Source organism: Centruroides vittatus, unplaced genomic scaffold (assembly GCF_030686945.1).
Source record: "Centruroides vittatus isolate TY-2023 unplaced genomic scaffold, ASM3068694v2 contig_476, whole genome shotgun sequence".
In the NCBI taxonomy this organism is placed as follows: Eukaryota; Metazoa; Arthropoda; class Arachnida; order Scorpiones; family Buthidae; genus Centruroides; species Centruroides vittatus.
Genome location: NW_027122268.1, coordinates 1,482,096 through 1,501,747, shown reverse-complemented (window position 1 = coordinate 1,501,747; position 19,652 = coordinate 1,482,096). Strand labels below are relative to the sequence as shown.

Here is a 19,652-nt window from a genome sequence, read left to right as displayed (position 1 = left end):
ATACGATGTTATTAGCATCAGTTTATTTTCATAAAATGTAAAGTATAAATTGCATTATTAAAGATATTTCCTTTATAAAAAAAGGATGCCATTCTCTTATGAAACAATAGTAAACTATATAGTTATCTGAAGCGTTAACAATAAAGAATTGAGTAGTGTGATTGATGTTAACATTTGTTTTGCATTTGGATAGTAGTTTTGTCTTTAAAATTTATTACCGTATATTAATCATTGTCTTTCCTAGACACATTAAAGTTTTTTTCTTTCTTTTAACGATTATATAATTCATATAATTATTCTGGATTAATTGTTTAACTTGAACTAGAAATTTTCAGTATAGTTTACGTTGGTGATGAATGTTTAGCTAAAAATTTTTATGCAAAATTCAATTGATGGCAAAGCCGTGAAGAAGAAATAATTCTAAATAAAAATCTATAGAAGTGTTTACAATCCTTATCCCTTAAATGTATTGCTATATCTAGAAAATCGGGAATAGAAAAGATAAAAATGGTTTGAAGTTTAAACTCGCACTAACCGCAAGAACGTGGCGGTGTGTAGAAATAAAGTCAGAATGAAACCACCTTATCTCAAAACTGAATGCTTCGGGACAACACCCACCTTATCGCAATCTAGGATAATAAAAGATAAGGTCATTTTTTCTCTTCCTGGTTAGATTCTGATACAGAATGTGTCACAGCGTGTCAGTCTATGAAGACAAGACCTAAGGCCACAAGAGTCCGAATCCATCACTCGCTAACAATGAGTGTCTGCTAAGTTAGGAGTTGCCTGAAGGTTTAGATAGAAACGAAGAAAACAAAATAATTGCTGGTGACGTCAGCTCATTTACGGCGAGAGTTCAAAGATACCGCACACTTTGTGATGGGTGTCTTTGTTTACTAAATCAAATTTCAGTCGATGAAAAGAACCTATTAGCTACGTTCCTCTTTAATCCATTTGATTGTGTCAAGTGCACCTACATTTCGATTTTTACCAAAATTTCTTATTTTAATACTATTAATTTATTCATTAAACAGTAACGAAAAAAATTTATATAATGGAATAAAAATAAATTTGAACGTATATCTTTATAATTAAAAACTATACGAATTTATTTTAAAATGTACAGACGTTAAATATAGTTTATGATGGGTAGAAAAATATAATATAATACTAATAACAATAGAAAGGACAGAATTCCGTGCCCAATTATGCTCAGTATCATTAATCATATCAAACAACTGCAGAGGTAATTCTCTTGGCTATATCCCTATCTTCTGTAAAGCTGTATACAGCAGTTAACATGTGCCCACTAATAAAGCTATGACGTTTGTACGGTTTACTAAAGTTAGATTATAATCATTTGGGACTGTTATGGGTACATATACTGTAACTAAATTTGATAAGAAATTATTCTTTATAACGCCACATTTTATGAAAGAAGTTAAAATGATGGAGATTTCCTATAAATACTGTCAGAATATAAACGGATTTACTCGTTTAATTCTATTAAAAAAACATTATAAAATGTTTATTAAACGAAGATATTCGAATTTTTGATGTTAAAAGAATTTATACTAAATATATTTTTTATGGCAACTTTTCTTAATAAAAATAAGCGATTTCATTAAATTCTCTAATGATAAAAGAGTCAAACGTGTGTAAGATTAAGCAATAAACCGAGAAATAATAATAGAAAAGAGAGAGAAATTCTCACACAATAGAAAACATTAAAATATATAAAAATTTTTTTTCTTTTACAAATTTTGCATGACAAGTAAGAAATTGCTTTTTTATTACTGGTTTTCTTTGACTTAAATATCAAAAATCCTTACATAACGGGACTCGAAGAGGAGGAGGACGTTCTTCGCTATATCACACTGTCAGACCTAATGGAATGTGCGATGACAGCGTACTCTACTGGCAGCGGACCCAATATCGACGAGTCTCTCCAGGTTCTGCACCATCCGGGTACCGAGAGAGAGAGATGAGAGTGCGTGCCAGCCACTGCCAGACGTGAACTTAAAGTCCAGAGACAGAGGGTGCGAACGAAGCTGCTAGTGCAATACACGCTTGTCTTTACCGTGTTCTCAGTTCTTATGCTATGGCGTGATCGTACACATCGATTGGTAGAAGGCCTGTGGGAATACGTGGAGGAATGGCTGTGCGTTACTAGTGGACTGGCTAGTCTAATCACAACTCTCTAGAAGGTTTGCTTGTATTGTGTATACGTCTGAATACAGACTCGAAGCTACGTCGCGAGGACGACAGGTGAGTTTTAACCTATTCTCTCTTATAATACAAGTCAACGGGTTACATGTGGCTGGCGTGCTTACTTTCAGCCAACACTCGTTTCTCGTCCGATATCCTCCTATGTAATTTAATGATACATATTTTAATTTTTAAAAATTATAATATCCGATCCGAACTTTTCCAATTATATTTTATAATATTATACTCCATATAAATAAATTGAACGTTACGAAATAATACACAAACAACGATATAATTTCGAATTATATTATAAATCTACAGCAATTTACTTTACGTAAAGTCGTTTAACTCGCGATTTAATTCATTTCTTTTTTCTATAGGAAAATTGAAAATAATATAAAACTAATTCAATATCTGTGTTCGAAATCTCGTGTTTGGTGCGTATTAAATTAGAAAACACGCGTTAACTATAATAAAAATATTCTAATTTAAGATATCCCTTAATATCAATATTGCGATACTGCTCTAATATTTTTGCTAACCTGAGGCAAGAAGCTCCCGGTGAGAATCTACAGATCGATATAGTCAGAGAGAAACGTCCTTTTTTTTATTCTTACGTAAACATTTTGAAGCTATCCCATTCAATAGTATAGAAAAATATCTTTCATTATTCGATTTGTAAACATCAGAATGTGAGATAGGGCAATATTAAAGATCTGTATACCTTTATAAAAGTTGATTTTTCAAAAATATATATATATATATACTAGACTTAAAATGTCTTTTTTCCTATTTATACATATATATATATATATATTTAGAAAGCTATTTACATCAGGGAAAAAACGTAGACATCCACAATAAAAATTTGATTTACGGCTTTTGTTATATGAATATGCTTCTGATTCGCGAGTTAATATTGTCAATACTTTATCAATGGATGGGAGTCGGAGATAAATTATGTAGCATTTACTTAACCTGAGGGTGTAGTAACGTGACTCAACCCGAATTATAAACAACAGGATTTACAAAACTTTTCTAATGAATTTAAAACGAATTACTATTATTAATAGTTAATATATGGGAATTAATTAATTTTTAAAAATTTTTCAAATCGATTTAAACGTGTAATGGAACTTGTATTAGTGAATATTTAAACAAATGAAAATATATATATTTATGTAGAAGAGTATTGTACGAATGCTTTTAGCCAATGTAAACAACTAACAATTCATCAAATTAGGGGAGCACTAAAAGCATTTAATGGGCCATGTCAATGTATAGAAGATTGTTACAGATAAAGAAAAAAAGGACAAATAATAATGATAAATTTGATAGAAAATATTTTGTGACTTGTTTGACGCAATCACGGCTCCTCTTAATTATTCTTTGTGCTGATGGTTTCGATTCAACTCTAGTGCATTGAGGTTTCATGCATCAATGGAATTGCTTTGATCGATAGTATATAATAAAGACGAATTTGACTGATATTTTGAAATATATAAATTGAAAATTTGTTAAAATTGATCGTTTTTTTAAATTCATTTTTATTAATTAAATAACACATTAAATTTTTTAAAAATAATTTAAAATTATTTAATTTCTTGTAAAGTATTCTTTATAAGTATAAAAGTATTAATTTTCTGAAACTTTTGACAAATAAATAGGAAAGATATAGCAAAATTAAAGCTTTCATTCCAACAAGATTTTCATGTTACATGGTCGACAACGCATTAAATCCTTCTAATCCCTGTCAATATGGAGAAATTGTTCAAATTTGTATAATGAGAAGGTTGTAAATCTATCTGAATTGGTAGCTTTATGAAATCTGTTACGTCTAAACAATCCAACTGAAATTATTGGATACGAACAGCAGCACCTTGTTACCTGGCTAGTATCGAACGATTTTCCTTTCCAGAAAGGCGTCAGACATCTGCTAACATAAGATTGTGATTCATAATCTAATAAACTCACCATTATCGAGAAACAAACGAATATATTAAAATATTAAAGATATTTTAAACATTTATTATTTTTTTAAAAATCAATTTTTAATTATTTGATAGCATTCTCTCCATATATTTCTAATTAAGATTATTATCACTCGCTGAAATTTTCCTCACTCCCTAATAATATTATTAAGTAATATAAATTTATAATTAATTCCGTTTAAAACTATTAAAATTAATTGAGATATATATTAATTAAAAATTATCTTTATAAAGTTTTTTTCTAATTCGATTTAACTTTAAAATAAAGTAATTAATTAACTATAAAATATATATAAAAGATACGAACTTAATGTTGCATCTAATTAAATTCTAAACTATTGTTGAAAGGTATATAAATTATAGATGAAAATACATTTAAAAAATGAATATATATATATATATATATATATATATATATATTCTTTTGATCTTAGTTACAACAGAAAAATAATATAATGAATAAATATCTTGTCAACTGCACAGTATCACCGAATAAAAACTTGATAATGGATATCGATTTATATTTTAATTTTAAAACAGAAACATTCTTACTTCTTGATTTTATTTTATTTTATTTTTTCAGAACAAGTTTTTATAAATTAAAATTTATTTTTATTATTTAATAAACAACTGGAAGATTCATAAATTATTAATGTTTTTTTCTTGTGTAATAACGTTGTTAAAATTCACTGTTTGAATATACATATTTTATAATAATTAAATAATGTAATATTTTTAAGAATTTAGAGTTGAATTTATAATTTTCTCATTATTTCGTCATTGAGTTATGTTAATCGCCTTCTAATTAGTAGACTTGTTTGCTTGCTATCGAATTCAAAGTTTTCGAAAGATTTCCCTAGTGTTTCTCAATGTTTTCCTATTTAGTATAGTTATGTGGCTTTCTGCAGGATTAAGTTTTCCAACAATGTGACAGCACGATTAAGATGCTTGGTTGAGTTTCTCTAGCAAACCTAATCTATATGAGGGAAGATCTTTCTGCTTAAAATTATCTTTATATATGTAAATAAGCAAATGCTTCGCTTTTCTAATTTGTATTAGACATTCAGCTGTCAATCTTTGTTTAATTAAGATACAATTACATCTCCAGTTTGATTGTCTCTTATAAGGGATGTTCCAATGAATCTTCTATTGTTTCATTAATCATGAAATAGATTTCATTTATGAAAGTGTTTTCTAATGATAATTATTATAAAAGTTTTGACAAGTGAACAGATTTAAACAGATTAGTCAATTTTCATTGTATTCTACATAGATAAATGCAATTTGATTTTGATGATCTGCTTAATTATACAATAGGATGGAGGAATTTTTTTATATAAATAATTAAAATATTTGTAATTACTTTATATATATATTTAAATAAATTCTATAAATAGATCAAGTTTTCTCCTTCAATGTTTAAATTTTATTGATTTAATAATTAAAAATCTGTTATCGGTCGTTTGAATGTATTTTAATAAAATTTAAACGGTAATAAATTTCATTAATCGAATTTATCAAGGGTTGAAGATTGAAATAAGATAGCATTTTAAAATTGAATGATCGAACGAACAAGTTTTAGTTGTTAACAGATCCATTCCTTACTCATATCTTCTTTCAAATGGAATTTAGTTTGCCTGCAAGTTTGACAAACAATCCTATCATGTTTCAATCTAATTTTTGTTGCTTTTATAAAAAAAATCTAGCTTAATGCTTGTATTTTCTGTTAAGTAAACAAATCTACAAACAATAACTCTTAATTTTCACACTTATATTATGAAAATAAGCTTTTATCGAGGCGTACTAGAGCATTTTGTATATTCTAAATTATTCACTCTTTTACTAAATTTATACGATAAAAACTAGAATCCCGTACAGTTTAAGTATACTTTATTAAGATAGAATGTAATTTAAATTATACCAAGTGGTGATTTTTTTTATATTTAAATTCTTGTTAAAAGAACAAATGAAGTTGCCCGAAGCTGCCGATTCATTGGCGTATATTAAGCGATTCGCATTGATTCGTACAAGTATGGAGTATACAGGGTAAATATCCAGTTCTCTTCTGTCTGACACAGATAAAGGAAAGCGTATGTCGTTAGAGATGCGCCATTAGAGCTCTGTACATTCGTAGGAGCCAGTCGATTGCACGCATGCTTCTCAGTTAATTGACTTTCCTTTTCTCCTACAACAGGACGAGGAGGAGGATTTACCCATTCTTTTTCAATTCGGCACTTCCACTTTTTTCCAATTTTGGTTTCTATTTTAGGATGATTCACAGTAAAATCCTTGACTATAATCGATTTTTGAGATATTTTCGTCCATGTTATTTTTAATTGAATTAATTCATTCGGAGAACCTCCTAATGACATTTTTGAATATATATATATTTTTTATTATTTTATTTTTAAAACTTAAATAGATTATAATGCGATTTTATTCTTAATTCCGTGTTTAAATATTCAAAAAATTTAATAAATTAATAAGTTGCAAGGAGAGTTTTTTTAATGGATTTTTTAAAAATATATATATTTCGTATACTGTAAAAGGTAAGTTTTAACGATTTTTATAATATACAAGATGTAACAGTTACTTTAATAATGCTAATAAAATATAAATTACATGATGTACGAAATATTTTGATGATAAAATTAGATATTTAAGTATAAAATATTAAATTTTATAAGCGCAACAAAATTTTCATTATGCAACGTTTCTCAAGTGTAGGAGGAGAGGAGGGATTTTAAATAAGGGTTGTCTTTATTAAAAATTCAGGTGATTATATTTAATTTCTTTACACTTATTGAAATCTGTTTAGAAAGCCAGAAGCAATATTTGATTAAGAAATAATATTATAAATGATTAAGTTATTACATTAAATTTATTTTTTATTATTTTATAATTTTTATAGACACGTTATAAAACTTTACTATTGAAATTTTATTCACATTTTAAGAACCTAATATAATTTTAATTTTATAAGCCAATAATTTATTTAATTTACTTTAATTAATTTCGACATTTTCACGTTTTTAAACTTATTATTTTCTGTACTTTAAATTCAGAAAATAATAATAATAATAAAGAACAGGAAAAAATTTTTTTTTTGGTATAAAAATAAGATAAAATGTTGTTTTAAAAAATTATGAATTTTCAATTTAGTAACAATTTAATCTTTAGGTAAATGCAAATGAAATAAGTTAATAGGAATTACATTAAATGGAGTGCGAGTGTTGAGTTTCTTCGATAAATAATTGAAGTTAACCAAAAATAGAAGGAAGGAAAAAAAAATGTATATTAAAAATAATATTTTCCTCGGCGAACTGTCTAAAATTCGTATATCTTAAGATTCTTCAATGCTGTAGGTGTGACAATTATGTTTTGAAACGGTTCATATAGTCGAGGCACGTTCATAGCATGAAGCCTTAGGGACAGCCATTAGCATGCAGGCGTAACATAGTCAAGATGATTGGAATAACAATTTTAAGATTACAATATACTGCTGTAGGCGACGACAGCAGAACATGTTGTTTGAATTTTTCTGTCATGTATTTTATTGAATGAAAACACCGTTAACATATTTTTCTAGCTATAGTTGCCTTGATTGTCCTCATTTTTTTATAAATTAAAAAAAAATATATAAAACGTATCGATTTCAAGTGTTTGTATTTAAATTATTTATTTATATAATTCATTTTTTTAAATTAAAAATTTATAATTTGATATGAGTTTTGTGTGAAAAAATTTATTTATTTATTTATATATAATTTTATTATCTACGATTCCTAAATTAATACATCTGCATATATAACGTGAAGGTATGTTACGAATTCTATTTTTCTATCTATAATTGTTCTTATTTTTATAAATTAAAAAACACACATACACAAACACAAACGTATCGAGTTCAGTTGTTAACATTTAAATTATCAATTCAAGAACAAATTAAATAATTTTTAAATGAAAAAATATATATATATATATATATTATTTATGATTTTGTAGGAGTCTTAAGTAAGGAAAAACAAACACGCTTCATTTTTATTTATTTATTTATTTAGAAGGCCTTTTGGGAATTTTATTTACAATATTTTATTATCTGCTCTTTTATACAACACGTTTCTCTACTCGAGAAACTGTTTTTCTTTATTGTAAATTCGAAATTAATCTTAAGATATCAGTAGCATATATAAGGTGAAGCAATATCACGTTACGTTTTTTTTTTATAACGTTGTCACCCCATAATGGTAATTGATCTGCATGTTAGTAGAGGTTGCTTTACCGAGAAACATTGATAGATTTTTCCTTTGAGAATCTCTTACAGCTATGTATCTAACAGATGTAGCTAATAGTTTCTCCACTAATTTATATCAAGAATGTATAAATCTATTAAAGGTTTTAAAATCCTTACTTTGGCTTATCATTGAGAGAATGAGTATAATTATTTTAATACAGCAACTAACAATTTTAATGAACATATATATATGTAGTATGGCAATATATATGCTTAATAGTCAATATAGGAAAATTATTCAGGATACAGAATATAGGTGTATACACTATGATGATGAAACGTATCGTTTGAAACTTCTATCTTTTGACAAGTTATTAATTAGAAAACTAATTTTACGAGTTTATATATATGCTTTAAGCTTTTATCATCTATTAAAATTTTCAAGTGGCATAATTTCGAATATTTGATACATTAAATAATATATATTACATAAGTGATATGTCTGTATATAAATTTTAAATGGGGAAAATTATTTCAGATTTATTAATAATTAATGTTCCTTTTATTAAAATTCCATAAAACCTTTTATATTTAATTAGAAAATATATTTTTTTAATTAATTCACATTATTAAACTTAATAAGTTTTCTACAATTTTTGGAAATTATGAATTTAAAAATTATTTCTTCTTCTTCTTCTTTTCTTTTTTATAATCTAAATCGTTTAATATATTTTTGTTTTCATCATTTTTATTAAATAATAAAAAAAATTACATTATAACTAATGTGCTGGTGATTTAAATTTTATTTCTAGTACTTTAAAATAAAATTTGGTGGTAACAGTCGTCTTACAAATGTACTTAACTTTAATAAATGGACATATTTTAGATTCCATCTCCTATTTAACTATTATAAAGAACTCTTTTATAAATTTATAAATAAAAAAATAATTATTAAATTAAATTTTATTGTCGTTATTATTTGTTTATATTTTATCTTAAAATTTTTATTTATTATAAAAGTTTTAAGATTTAAAATGAAATTTTAACATTAATAAAAATTAAGCTGTATGTGTTTTTTTTTAAATGTGTAATTTATAAATTTTAAGTTAAATCAGCTTTAAATTTAATCATTTTAAATTCGTTTTAGCAAAGAAAAAACTTTATATTATATATTTATAAAGAAAATATATAACTTAAAACTTTTCTATTATGAATTTGAAGAAGAAATTATTTTAATATATCTTTTAAAACTACTAATATATACAATTTGAATATAATGTAGTAGATAGGTGAAAAATCTATATGGTTTAGATATAAAATCTGAGAAATATATATATATATATATATATTTGAAATTAAATATTAGGAAGAAATTTAAAAAATTTTTTCAATAAATGGGAGAGACATATTTGAGGTTGGTTATAGTTTCCACTTCACTGCTTCAAGTATTTTGTTGAACTGATGGATGTGGTTCCCATTTCAATTATCTTTTATTACTCTGACTACAGAACTGTAGATGCTGAGTAAGCAATACTCTGTGCCAACACCTCTTATATCACGTTACAAAGAACTTTAGGATATATATATACAAGTATATGTTTGGTTTCTTTGCTATTTTTTGTACATTTTTGTAATTAAAAGTTGCCTTAAGAGACATTTGTAGAGATTACTTAATATCTTTTACGTTCTCTTCTAATCAATAAATATCATTACAAAGTTTCTTATCTGGGATTATTAATTTGTTTAATTAAAACCTATTGTGTTATGACCTTTAAATTATCGCGCAGAAACGAATGTAGTTGCCGTTTGTCTCTTTTATGTACATGTGTCAAAATATAAAGTACGTGATTTGTAACATGTATTATATTGATCGAAAGCAGAAATTACAGAAAAATAAAAATTCATTTTCGTATTGTATACATCTATTCTACGAAATCCTTCACAAGATTATACAGGAATGAGTAGTATTAATTGAGTTAGTGATATGTGGAATGCATTCTCTGGATAAATAAACTAAATAGATGATCTGAACAGATGTTTAAATTCCCTTTTAACCCCTTTAGGTCATTTGAAGTTAGCCATATTTAGTTTGTAATAATTTTCCTAGTTAGCACGCCAGATTTGCTTTTAACATTTTGACAAACTCGATACACTCACTTTTAATGGTAATTCGGGTGTTTTGCTTATTACGTAGTTTTAATAAATTTAAATTAAATTCATATTTTAATACTAAACTCTTATTCTGTTCTGGTGAAGCGAGAAAAATAAAAAATAAAAAAAATTTTTTTGAATCTTTTTATTTGGAAAATGGTTTATTGATCTACTTTACGACTCGTAATTTAAAAATAAAGTTGTTTTTTTTCGTATATTTATGCACGTGTATGTGTGTTTAATAATGAATAAATATTTAAATAAGACGAAAAGAAAGGACTAATTTTAATGAAAAACAGTTGAATAAAAATATTAAGCTTACAAGGAATATCATTTTAAGTATCGAGTGCGCTTATCTGCATCAATAAACCATGTAGTTTTATTCAATCAAGTTTTGGTGATGGTGCAATAACCAAGATTCTATGATCTCAATTTGTGTGTCTGGCACCAACATCCATTTACCAATCAGATCAGTTGATGGTGACGAAAGAAAATTCTCTTTCAATTTCCGTTCTCTTCTTTGCATTTCATTTACATTCGTTTTGAAACGAATGGCGTCAAAGACAGAATTAGAGAGAGAAAAAGTTCCTAATCATGATTGAGACTAAGAAAATAAAAGTGTAGAATTCGGTTTGAGTTTATTTAGTCTCAGAAAAGTCTGTTTGGCTGCTGAATTGACAGTGGTAGTTTTCATTTCAATGTAAATTCATTGATTGACTGGCAAATTTTCTATCGTCGATCCATACATTTTGTAAAAGAGAAAGATTAGAGGCTGGAAAATGGCGCATTTTAAGTAGTTTCGCTTGATATTTTCAAAGATTTTTCTCTTGTTCCTTTTTAAACATAACACAGTTTTCGTAAATGGAATATTTTAACGTTATCATGCGCATTATTTCTGTATGTATTTTTTGAATTTTATGATTATTTTTTTAAAAATAAAAAATCTTCGAATTTTATTTTTCAATATCAAATATCGGGAAAATATTTATTATTTTATTACTAAAACATTACTTTAAACATGTATCAACATTACATTTAAACATTATATAAATTTATTAAAAAAAAAAAAAAAGATAAGACATTTCCTTACTTTTTCTTGAATAAACAAATTTTCAATAAGTAATTTATTGTATCTGATTAAATATTTAACTATAAAATATCGAGATGAATCCATGTTTTCTTGCTATTTCAAATTTAAAAGATTTTCTTTTTTAAACAGTCTAAATATTAATTATGTTTAAATAATACTTAAAAATATTTAAAAGTTTAGGAATTTCAAATTAGTATATAGAAGATATGTTTGAATATTCTACATGAAAACATCTTTTCATTTACTTCAAATCTTTCGATGGTATCCTAGATACTGTCACCATAGTAACACCATGAAAAATGAGTATGATCCCGACAGATCTATCTTTCTGTTATAATTGGAAGGACCATCCCCAAAGGACACGGGTATTTAACAATAGACATCAGATATGATTTAATCAGTTGTGTTCTACAACATAAACGATGATAACTATCATCGTTATAATAACCTATTACCAATAATGCATGTATCAATGTATCTTAAAGCCTCATAAACAAACAAAGAATTTATTACGTTTTATTTTATATATAACTAAATAGAGGAAAAGAATACATTCTTAAAATATTTATATCATGATTGAATGGAAAAAAATATATATATATCTTTTTGTTTGAACAGAAAGTATTCCCCAGATACTCTCTCTCTCTTTATATATTTTGATAGTTTTGAAGAGTTATTGAAGACATTTTCTTGAGTTTATAATAATTAAAATAAGGAAAGAATAAAAGAATTTATAAATATATATCAATTACTACTTAATTATTGTTAATTTAAGGGCTTAAATAAGCTTAAAAGTGTCGTAAGTATAACGAATTAACAGCTAAATTGGTTCGAAATTATGGATCTTACACAAATTAGTTTATAATAATTTTAGTTTTTGTATAGTTTTACAATTTTTTATAAAATATTTTATCAAGAGAAATTGTTATTGATTAGAAAAATACACAAAGAAACAAGAGATTATGGTTTATATTAATTTTTTTTCCATTATCATTATAAATAAAGTTACAAGTTTTCACTGCTAATAACTATTTATAAAAGAAAAATTGAAAGATATAAATAGAAGAATAATTTTCTTTTTTTTACAATATTTTATAACTGGATTCATTATATTAAAAGAACAGAAATTAAAAAAAATTTTAATTAAAAACATCTTGATGCTCTTTTCATGAGTTTAACCATAAAAAAATCGTGTTTACTGAAATTTTTCTGATGGTTTTTATATATATACAAAATAATTTGATTAAAAATTTCGAACAAATATTAATAAATACAAACAAATATTTTTCATCAATTTATTTTCTATAAATATTAATCATCATGTTAATATGATAATTATCATCCAGGTCAGCTAAAGTTTAACATTGGTTATCTTACTGTGATTAATCAGTCTTGTTAGCAATTATAGTGATGATTAATCACATTATAGTAAATTACACAATTTTCCAATTTTTATTAGGCTAACACTTAAATCAATTATCATATTCAATTGATAATTTTCCATACTTTAATCGCATTTTCTACAACAATTATTAATTATCAAAAATTTGAAAATTTTATATATTGAAATTTGAATAATTTGGTATATTTAAGATAAGTTTTCTTAGTTTCAAAAAATTAAATTACACACACACAAACACACACACACACACACACACACACACACACACATAATATATATATATATATATATTAAAAGAAAAATTTAGAATGAAAACGTAATCTGTAAAGTAGTAGTATTCGTTTGGAAAGTGCATTAAGGGCAAATATATATATATATATATATATAAAGAGAGAAGAGTAAGAAAAAAGTAAGGAACTTATGGCATTCGCAAAGCATTTAAAAGTGTTTTATTTTATAAAAAAGATATATTCTTTACATTATAAAGCTTTGTATTTTTAGTAGAAGAGGAATTATTCATCGAGTTCGCCAGAAACTGAAAGATGTATGAAGATAGAAGGTATGGGAACTCTGTTGACCTTTTGGATGTCACTGGAACGTCAAAGAAGATAGTCTTGCGGCAACTTTCCTCTTGTCTTCTCTTAATGGAACGGATATTACGTTTCCTTAGAGTTGCCCAGATCAGCTAATGCGTACAATGCAACATATGATCTTTTCATGATCGCTGATGGTTTGATAGAACCTTTATTAATGTATTATGGAGATCCTTTATCTCTAGATGAACTATTGTGAAATTTTATCTTTCAAAATTTGTTGTTATCCTATCGAATATATTTACAACATTTTTCCAAAAAAAGCGAAGTATGATATGAAAATTGTATAAAGTTACCTTATTTTAAAGCCGTAAAATTGAGATAATGCAATATAAGTTTTATGAGATTGTAATGACTTAATTAATTATGCTATTAATCATAATTAACTTCTCTTTATATAAAAAATTTATGTGTAAATGTTTCTTGTCTACAAACTTTATCAACCGCTAACTTTGTAGAAATTGAAAAATTAGTCATCATTATAATGCGAAAGGCATAAATTTATGGGTTTTAACATTAAACATAAGATTTTTCAACCCTTTATCATTTGTTTAATCTTTCGTGACAAATAATGAATTAACTGAATGACTGTTAATGTGAGGGGGGAAAAACTAAAAAAAAAAATAAGATAAATAAATTTACTTACAACGAAAATTTGATTAAGAAAAATTGCTTAATTGTTAAATCATTTAGATATATTAAATTAACTCATATATCATCTTATAATTTATTTTTAATAATTTTTTTTAAATATAAATATTACATCTCAATGCTACTTTCTCAATATATTACGTATTAATTCCTTCTAAAAAATAATTTTAATGAATTGAGTTTTTATATAAATAATTATTTAGAAAAATAACAAAAGTTTTTCAGCTATTTAAAAATTCTGCAAATATATTGTTTTTGACAAAGTTAATGTTTCTGTAAAAAATAGTCTCAGTTACAACATATCATAACAATTATCAAAGAGGGCAATTTATCTAAGTCGACTTTATTAAAAACCTCTGTATATCACTATTAATGCTAACAAAACTTATAATTAAAGTACAATCAAGTTGAATACCAAAAATCGTGATCAGATTTTTGCAAAGTTGCTTCTGTATTTTCTGAGTTTTTATTTTAGTTTTTTTTTTTTGGTTTTTCATCCCCACCCGCTGACTGCTAATTACTAAGAAAAGGGGTAGTTTTTAGAGAATAGTGATTCAGCAAGAAGCGAGAGAGAGTGTTTTTGGCGCAGATTGATTGGTTTTCTTCCAAGAATAACAACAAAAAAATAATACAAAATAGAATTAGATTCTCTTACTACTTTAACAAAATAAACTAGACAAGAGTAATAATTTTTTCCCTCTCTTCCCTACAAAACTAGCTATTTTAATATTAAACTTTTCGAACGTTTATATATATATATATAATTATTAACCAACTTCATCGATATAGATTTAAAATTTGAAGCTCGTTCAACCTTGAATGTTATTTAAAATAAAATTTATAATAGTAGGATTGAAGGAAAGTCAATAACGCGAAAGTTTTCTTGTGCAAATTATTGTGATGTCTGAATGGAAATGTCTTCCGGGAATTCTTGAAAGATTTAATTAACGTTGTGCAGTTTCCTTATTGCAATTGACTGAACAAACATGCTTTGTCTGAAAAGGGCATGTTTGAATCTCTTAGTGTGTTGAGTACTTAGGCAATCAACGATCCTGTTACAAATGTACAATTTAGTACCCTCTCATGAGGGAAATTTCTTTTTATGAACTTTGTTTGTAAGGGTACAGTCTATTAGATCCCCTCCAACTATGCTTCCTTTTTTTTCAAGAACACTTAATTAATAATTAATGAAACGTTTAGTATTTTCAAACAGCATAATGAGAAAGTTGATAATCATACAATTTTTCTACTAAAGAACCCATTATTAAGGTAATTTGCCTATAGCTGTATTTGGAATACTAATTTGCAATTTAGGAAACCAGTAAAAAGATCTAAAAGTAGCATTTAATTAATCTGTCAAGAATTAAAATTTATTTCTGTTATATAACAGCAACCGTAATATACTTTACTTCTATCGAATTTATATTACCTTAGGTAAATTGAGCAAATTAAAAAAAATATATATTACAAAGTTTACTCGTATCGAAAGACTGAATAAATTAAGAATATTGTACGTAATTTCTTTACATATTTAAATTCTAAATGGGAATGTATAATATGTAAACGAATATTTATAGTTTAATTATTATAATATTTTACAAGTACATCATTACAGTTTCTTGTTAGTTAGTATTAGTTTTAAATGAGACGTTCGATGAATCCAGTAGAGATTGTGGAAGATGCCCTTTGATTTTAGTACTAGGCCGTCAATATTACTACACTCTTCCAATCAGAACAACATGGGTTGCACTGATAAGAAAGCTTGACAGCCTTACTCTTTTTTCCCCTATTTCCTTTCTTTCTTCCTTGCTAGAAGCTAGTGTAGAATGTGCAGTATCTTGGTGATTTCTTAAAATTTAACGTCAGAATATTTTACATTAACATACACATTTTGGGTTATTCAGGAAGTAACTTTTTAAAAAATATTATCATCTGGGAGTTAAAAAAATAATGAGATAGTACACGCAGGCAGTGTTGATATAGTATATTACAATGAATCTTAATTAAAAATAAACGTTTAAGTTACAGGGTTTAATTCTTTTTAAATATATAACCGTAGATAAATAATAATAAAATATTAAAAATAAAACTTAAATAATATTTTACAAATTTATCTTGAAAGTATGAATCTTTAAAAAATGAACGATGCGGTTATTTACAATTTTTCATATTTTAATTATTAAGTTAAAGTTTGTGCATAAAAATTTTACATTTATATTTCTGTCTCTTTGAATATTTAATGTCGAAATGTAAAGTCGAGGCGAAGAAATTTTAAAAAAGCTAACTCAAATTTAATAACCAACTTGTTCGGAATCGTCAAAGTATCGCTGTATGCAGTGTATTTCAAGTTTGTACACAGTAATTTAATAATAACCGACTTCTGGCATTCCCAAAAGTTGCCTATGTATGTTGAATAAATGCCAACATTTGTGACCTTCTATCAAGAGAAAGGCCATTTCTTAAGTCGCACGTCCCCCCCAACGATCGATTGGTTTGATAGAGAAAGTCCAGAACACAAACACTTGACACTTTGACGATAGAAAAGACATCAAAATTGAAAATGACAATTGGACAAATACAAGTAAATGTCTGTTAAACTTATGGCAATCTTCGAAAAGTTTTTATTACTTGACAGAATCACTGATAAGCATATTCGACCTGCAAAATTGACAAAGTTTCTATTAAATTTTCAAAAAAATCTTCTTTATATTTTCTAAAAATTTAATTATCTATACTTAAATTATACACTTACTTTTATTAAAGTTATTATATTAAAACAGATTTCACATTTTAAAAGTATATATAGGCTATATGTCTGTATGTATGCCAGTCATATCAAAATCAAATAAGTTATCACACTAATTGGTTTATCCAATCGTATTTTTTATATATTTAATTAGATTTACAAGTTAATTAGTTAATTACTGCTGTAACCTTTAAAATATATATATATATATATATATATATATATATATATATTCGATGATTAAAATTAGAATTAATATATTCGAAAAGTATTTATAAATGCCATTATAAAATATTGGTTTTTACACAGAAGATACAGTTATTGAATGAATTTATTTAATCAAATATAATATCTAAATTTAGAATAAAATGTATTGAGAAAGTTCAAAGGAATGATGATGCCATCATTTCGCATTTTTCAAGAAAGGGGAAAAAATACAATGAATTGAGAAACGAAAACTTTCATTGATGAAAGAGATGCGGTCTTCTTTTTGGTTTCTTTTACCATGTATCTTTCTAAAAACATACTCTATTAAGATATTATTATTTGAATAAACTTAAAGTAATTTACTCGATAGATTAGAATAATTTCAAATTAATTTCAAGGGTGGAACTCCTGATTATCTACATACGAACTTCCGGTCCAGGGAGGAAACCACGTGTTTTTTAAACTAAGAACTTTGCACTTTCGTTTATTCAGTGAGATCAATCTGTTTAATTTCTAATTTTAAATATTGTTGTTTAACTTTAATTAATTTTAAATTTAATGTTTAAACTAAATAAATATTTTTCAGATTTTCAAGAGAAATATCTTCAAAGTAGTGGTGTATATACTACATATACGTTGAATATATTTCTATTAAAAATGTAATAGGAATTTATATAATTTAAAAACTATTATTTAATTCATATATATACATTGTTTAAATTTTAAATTTAATCCATTAAATTTATAAATAAATTAAAATTAAACAACAATATTTTAAATTAGAAATTAAACGTCTGGATCTCATTGAATAAACGAGAATGCGTTTAAATCTAAAATTAAATTTGAATGTAAAAAAAATATTATTTAGTAGTTAATAAGTAAATTAAATTTTAACACCAAACAAGTTAATTTCACTAATTGGCAATTCTTAACTATTCATTATATTCCTAAGGATTTATCTGTAAGTAAATGACGGATTAAAGCGAAAGATCCGACTTAGTCACATTTCAAGGAATAAATTAGTATCAGTTGAAATTTAATTTCATTGAAATCTTGTAAACATTAAAGATTTTCGAAACTATTAATATAGGTTAAATTTGTATGCTAATGTTAAAGTTATTAGTTGACGTAAATCAACCATGCTATTCTGCATCATTGTTAATTTCAATGCCAAATCCTTAAGTAATAATACCCCCCTCTATATATATATATTACATATAATAAATTAAATCTAGGATGAGATTAGGAGTAAAGCATTTGACTATTACATGTATTAATTGTTAAATTTATTATTATCTTCTTGAATTTAGTTATTAAACTGGTAAAGTATTATTTAATAGATGCTGGTTGAAATACAATGGAAGTGTATCTTTTCGCAAATAGCCTTTATGCCCAGGAGCTATTATTTTCTTCTTCTTATTCTTTCGGCTTCTTACTTGTTGTGGCATCTTTCTTATAGAATCACTTCAGAAAATAGCACAAAAGTGGATAAGACAGAGACGATTAAGTACTGTTCATCTCGGTCGGAATGAAATGAAGTGAAAATGTTTTGGAAACAGAACATTCTCGTACAGAAGGATGCGACGTATCACATCCATCAAGATATACTTTCACCCAAAGAATTATATCGAAAAGAAACAACATAACAACACTAGTATCGATGATCGATCGAATGAATGATCCTGAATGCTGCTCAACTAGAATTATGAAGAACTTACTTGGAAACGTCGGCGTTAACAGTAACTGTAATTTGTCTTCTAACATCTCTTTGTGCTATTACAATTTAGAAAACTTGTAAAAACTTTTTACAAAAGTTTTTTCACAATTGAAGTAGTGTTTCTTGTAAATAATGATGAATAATGGCATGTAACTCTCAATAATTTATAATGTAGAAAGAGAATCGTCTAATTTTAGAAGCGATTTTTTTTAATAGTATATTTTCAGAAAGAAAAAAAAACAATTTATAGTTCTACATTATTTAATTTATAACAAAAATTCTAATTAAATTTTAATAAAAATTTAGAAAATATTTTATAGTTAAACAATAATTTATACTGTTCAAAACTTCTTGATCTGAGAATGCTTTTAATTAAATTTATTAATTAAAATCATTTTTCATTTAATTATATATAATTCAAAAACTTGTGTATACATAAATAATTATAATTAACGATGAGAGTTAAATAATTACATAAAACTTAAAATGTAATTACAAATTAAGCTTAATATTTACTAAGTTTTAGATGTATTATTTGCTTATTTTCTTTGTTATATCAATAGTGTACGGTATTAAAAAAACTAATTAATTAAATATTTATCGTTAACACAGGAAAATTTCTAATTAATAATAAAGAAAACTTTCTAAATATATATATA

The 19,652-nt window shown here is 25.4% G+C and overlaps 1 protein-coding gene across 1 annotated transcript in view; it reads left to right on the top strand.

Annotated features, from left to right (window-relative positions):
* The first annotated feature begins 1,983 nt into the window (after positions 1 to 1,983).
* LOC136977833 (suppressor of lurcher protein 1-like) overlaps positions 1,984 to 19,652 on the top strand; it is a 338,075-nt gene continuing 320,406 nt past the window's right edge. Inside the window, exon 1 of the mRNA XM_067273420.1 lies at positions 1,984 to 2,268. The gene's annotated coding sequence lies outside the window, so the exon portion shown is untranslated. The remainder of the gene's footprint in view (positions 2,269 to 19,652) is intronic.